The sequence below is a fragment of the Pangasianodon hypophthalmus genome, chromosome 14 (genome assembly GCF_027358585.1).
Source record: "Pangasianodon hypophthalmus isolate fPanHyp1 chromosome 14, fPanHyp1.pri, whole genome shotgun sequence".
Taxonomy (NCBI): domain Eukaryota; kingdom Metazoa; phylum Chordata; class Actinopteri; order Siluriformes; family Pangasiidae; genus Pangasianodon; species Pangasianodon hypophthalmus.
In genome coordinates, this window is record NC_069723.1 from 18,675,045 (window position 1) to 18,681,102 (window position 6,058).

Here is a 6,058-nt window from a genome sequence, read left to right on the forward strand (position 1 = left end):
GAGAAAGATTACCAAAAAAAACCCTACATAGTGCTTACCTTGCACTTTTGATTTTTTTTCATTATTATTATTATTATTATTATTATTATTATTATTATTTTGACAAACTCTTATTTTGAATCCGCCAGCACGTACATGGTCTAGTGTCATTCAGCACAATCTGGCAACATGTCTGGGTTCCACTCCTTCTTCTGTTTCTTCTATTTGTGGCGAATCAAAGCTAGACGCTCATACTGCCCCCTAGTGGAAAATTCGGTGAAACAGCTGAAATAAAATTCCTGGTTTTCTAATAATACACTTAGCGTCTGGTTAATATAATTTAGATATATAGGTTTTAAGTGAAAACAATCATTTGATGACGTGTTGAATAAAAATTGACAGCTGGTTACAAACATTTGAACAATATAAATATATAGTTGAGTCTGTCTACACAAACACACACACACACACATACACACACACAGAGTGTATCAGGTGCTTCAGAAGCACCATATTTGCACAGCTGATAAATGAACATATGTTTTAATCTCCTTATTTACTTTGTTTGCAGTCAGATCAGATGAAGTGACAGAGCAGGGCCATTTTCATGCTTATTTTTAGGTGATATTTTTAGACCAGTGTCAAATAAATGTGTCCTTTATGTTTGTTTGTTTTGGGCAAAAATGTGGATCATCAGCAAAAAAAAAAAATCTCCCCCTGTGGCCCAGTTACTGTTTACTCTCCAGGTTCACCACAAAAACATGGGCTGTGGATGCAAACCAAGGACTGAAACAAAGGGTGAAAGGTAAAAAGAGTTTGCAGTCAGAGGATATAACAACAGTTTTAAATAATAAAATAATAACTTTTATTGATGCAAAGATACGAAATAGAGAAACTGACCAATGTACAATTGAATTGTTAATAATATAAATTATTTTTATGGTCCAAGAACAACAGACAAAAAGTAGCCACATGTAGAAATTGCTTGGCGGTGTCTAATTCTGATTTCTGTACACATTTTCCAGGTAGCATTGCTAAAAGTGTACCATTTTAGACTTTTTAAGTCTTCTTAAGACATTTTAAGACTTTTTTTAAGAACTTTTTTATACAAAATCAAATTTCAATGGACTAAATTTATGTTCATTAAAATTCCCATTAAAAATAATAATATTTAATGCACATTATTCTTGCAAAAACAAAAAACAATAAAATGTATAGGAAACATCATGTCTAGTATAATGTCTAGTATACAGCAATATTTATTTATTTATTGATTTATTGATTTATTCATCATTGACCCATATTCACTCATTCACCAGTTTTATTACATACACCTTCCATATACACTCATCATCCACGTTAATAGGAACACCTCTACACCTGTACATTCATGCTGTTTTACGGTAGTGACTGAAAAATGTTTTTCCCATCCTCAGCTGTCCAGGTGCCGGTGAGCCTGTGCCCACTGTAGCTTTAGGTTCCTGTTCTTGGCTGACAGGAGTGGAACCAGATGTGGTCTTCTGCTGTTGTAGCCCATCCACCTGAAGGTTGTGCATTTTGAGATGCTTTTCTGCTCACCACGGTTGTAAAGAGCGATTATTTGAATTGACCTCTCTCCACAACAAGGCATTTCTGACACACACTGGATGGTTGTTTTGTTTTCCGCACTATTCTGTGTAAACTCTAGAGTCTGTTGTGCGTTATGTTCTACACATTAGTGTCATACATTGGTGTCTTAACTCTAGGGAAGAACGAAAGAAACAAATTATGGACACCAAACATGTCTTGGCTGATCGAGTACATTTATGATGATGGGAACTTTGTGTAAACAATTTTATTATGAGGTAACTGGGAGAGACATACGGCAGGGAGTGTGTGTATTTTAATATTTCAGTACGTTTGTATTTTTAATAGTATTTTTTTTTTTTTTTGCCATTTATAAAACAGACACTGCCAGCATAAAATATTTTGACATTTCATGCTGAAATTTGTTATTGTGTGTGTGTGTGTGTGTGTGTGTTTGTGAGAGAGATGAGCAATGGTGGTATCCTCATTCTTTCCATATTCAGAAGCAGAACACAGTGTGTGAGGCGTTTAGTGTGTGATTACTAGGTGTGAGAGTTTTGGGTGATGTGTTAAGCCAGACAGTGGAATAATTATATTCATCCAGACTGAAAGATACGCAGATAAACATGAGTCACTACTAAGACTGAACTGCCTCAGCATGCCATACACACACCAGAGGCACATAAGACTTCAGAAATAAGAACTGATTTTCACAGAGAATATGTGGTTGTTGATGCAGAAACACTCAGTGTGTTTATGTTTATGTCTCATGATGCTCACCTCGACATACACATAAACACACAGAGCTGGACGTGACCTGACGGTTCTGTAGATTGCTTTGTTAGTGTTGGTGTTCTTATTATCATGAGTCATAATTCTACCTCATATAGATAGATATATAGATAGATAGATAGATAGATAGATATAGTTTGGCTGTTTCATGGTTAGTGTTTTGTAGCTGTAGAAAGGTAAAATCGAGCTGCATCGAAATGCAAATGCAAATTACGAATTGAATTTAAATCTATTGCAAAGCCTACTGTACATCAGCCAGTGCAGGCTTGAGGGTTGTGGATTGAGTTCCCAGTACTGCAAGAAAAACAAAAAGTTTAACGTAGATAGAAGCTATTGCCAAATAAACATATATGAATATACTGTATATTGATCAGTAATTAGTATGAAGTGTTTTGTAACATAGTCTATAGCTATTTTGTAACCATTTGTAACATATAGCAACAGTACAAGATGAAGAAATAATTCATATAGCAAGCACACAGTAATGCTTCTGCCTGATGATCTACTTCTGCTTGGAGTTTCTGCACTTGTGACTCACTTCCTGCACTTGTGGATTGTTCCACATGGACACCCACTTTGCAAGATTTGCACTTACCAAAAATAGTTTATGCCCAAGTCTCACCCTCGCTTCAGTGTATAAGATGATATGGATTGTGTAGTTTTGTACCTAAGAGCTGCTGCTGTAATAATAAAGACAGTCCTGTGCTCATCCCAGGACTCATTCACAATCTGCTCATCCTGAACATCCTTTCAAAACACTTAGTACTGTTTGTCTTTACTTGATTTATAATCCCACTATCAATTTTTCTATGAAATTGCTTCTATCACTATTTAGCTCATATTTGTCCTTATGCCAAATTCGTACCTAAGCTTTTATTTTATTTTATTTTATTTTCAATTCTGCTGTCTCATTTCAGGTTTATTATGCAAAATCAAAATGCAACGTTGATATAAAAACATGTGGTTGGAAACCCTATTGTTATCACTGGGGTTTTGGAAATATACCTTCAGGTTCAGAGTTTTCTGTGTGAAATGTCAAATTTAGTGTGTAAACAGCTAGAGGGAGGAAAAGAAAACTAGTCTGTCTTGATTTTTCCACCAGCCCTCAAGCTGTGCAGCTCAGTGCACATTAAAAAGGAAAGCAGACATATTTGTCTACCTGTTTCACCCTCTCTGCTAAACAGAGGTGAGCCAGACTGAGGATCACATGATCAGAGAGGGTCTATAGAGAAAATAAAGTCAATAATAGAGGTTTTTGGATTTCAGAGATGTATGAATGCTTATTCTGACAGCAGGGGACTCGGGGCACAAGGCAGGGGACACCCTGGACTGGGTGCCAACCCATTGCAGGGCATAATCACACACAATTTGGAAATGCCAATCAGCCTGCAACACATGTCTTTGGACTGGAGGAGGAAACCCCCAAAACACGGGGAGAACATTTAAACTCCATGCACACAGGGCAGAGCTGGACTCGAACCCCCAACACCGGAGGTACAATCCAACAGTGCTAACCACGCCGTCCTGCGCACCTTTATATTCTAACTTATGCAACTGTTTTCCAAGAGTTGGGCTGCAAAACATATTTGCATGTGTGTGTGTGTGTGTGTGTGTGTGTGTGTGTGTGTGTGTGTGTGTGTGTATGTGTGTGTGTGCCTGTGTGAACCTAATTAATTAATTCATTCATGAGAAACATTGAACAGTTATAAATGTTTACAACCACATAGAAAGAGTAGGTGGGTGAAAATCACAAGAAAATTCATGTCAAAGAAAGAAAGAAAGAAAGAAAGAAAGAAAGAAATGAAACACAAATGCAGAAATGCACACAGTATTAAATGTAGTATCAATGGTGTCATACATCAATAATAGTGAATTCATTAATCATTAATCTTAAGGAAAAGGTGGATGTCATTTTTACAGAGAAGGAAGAACCACGTCCCTTTTTAACCAGGGAATGGCATTTTCTCGATCCCCCCTAAAACTGACCCCTGGTTATCAGGATATGCAAATATTGTCACAGTAGGGCATTGTGTTGTCCAGGACAGAGTGTGCTTGAGGATAGAAACTGACCCTCAGTTTACTAATATGTCAGGACATTTCAGCACGCAACACTGTAATAGGTAATAAAAATAGATAATAAAAATCAACGACATGGCCTAACATCAAGCAGTATTACTGTTACCACCCCAAAGTTGATTATTTTCCATTAACACGATGTCCGGCAATGTTTCATTCCTTTTATACCACAGCAATTTTCCAGTGATTGTTTTTATTTCTTAGAATTATATGTCATACTTTTAAATCATGTATAGCTACTATATTTTGTGGAAAATCTGCAAAACAAGATGTTTCTGTTATTACATACAGCTATAAACAGTTGTTCCCTCACTAACCTTTGTTTTCTCTCTCTCTTAGTTAATAAGTTAATACGATAAAAAAAAAAAAAGTAGTCTTGAAGCTGCTCTACTATCAGAGCTGTTGTTATAGAAAATTAATCAACACCTTCTGACAATCAGATTTGAGAATTTAACAGTGCAATCTAAAATAACAATACTGTATTGATTATGACTCATGCAGTATCAGGTTCACTGGTCAAAGAAACATCCTGTTGTGGTGTGATTTTGGGCAAAACATCCTGTAGAACATCCCATTGTGTTCTGATTTTGGGTAGAACGTCCTGTGGTGTGATTTTTGGTAGAACATCTCATCGTGCCCTAATATTGGGTAGAACATCCTATAGAACATCCCATTGTGTCCTGATTTTGGGTAGAATATCCCATTGTGTCCTGATTTTGGGCAGAACATCCTGTGGTGTGAGTTTGGTTAGACCATCCCATTGTGTCCTGATTTTTGGTTAGAACATCCTGTGTCCTGATTTTGGGTAGAACGTCCTGTGGTGTGATTTTTGGTAGAACATCCTGTGTCCTGATTTTGGGTAGAACGTCCTGTGGTGTGAGTTTGGAAGGAACGTCCTAGTGTGGTGTGAATTTGGGTGGAACATCCTTGTTTGGTATGATTTTGGGTGGAACCTCCTGGTGTGGCATAAACTTGTTGCTACCTGAGATCTATCTGCTAAAGAAATTGTGCATACACATACACACACACACACACACACACACACACACCACATAATCCTGTAGCATGTTGTAGTTTATGTAAGGAATAAATTGTTTTGGGTTGTGCTGTTCTAGGAAAAATGATCACCGGCAGGGTGTTGTGAAGCAGAGTTACTGTTACCACCCCAAAGTTGATTATTTTCCAATAACAGGTTCTTCTGAAGTATTTTATTCCTTTTATATGACAACAATTTTCCACTCACAACGTTCATTTATTAAATAATGATACATCATCATTTTAAACTGTTTATAGTTCTATTTAAACATCTGTGAGATAAGATCATTTTTATCACTTACGTTATAGCAGAAATAAACAGTCTTTCCCTCATCAGTCTCTCTTTTGTCTGTTTCTTGAAGTTAATAAGACAAAAAGATACAACTGCACTACTGTCAGAGCTACTGTTATAGAAAATTAATCAACAGCTTCTTACTAATCAGATTTGAGAATATAAAAGCACTGTTCTACCATTTAAAATAATTGTACTGTACTGATAATTTTAATCCAAGGATGTCTTTAAAGATCTACTTTTGTAATCCATACACCTGGCATATTGGTGTTTGCTTCAAACCCTTTGGACAACACCCTCTCCTTCACCTCACCGTTT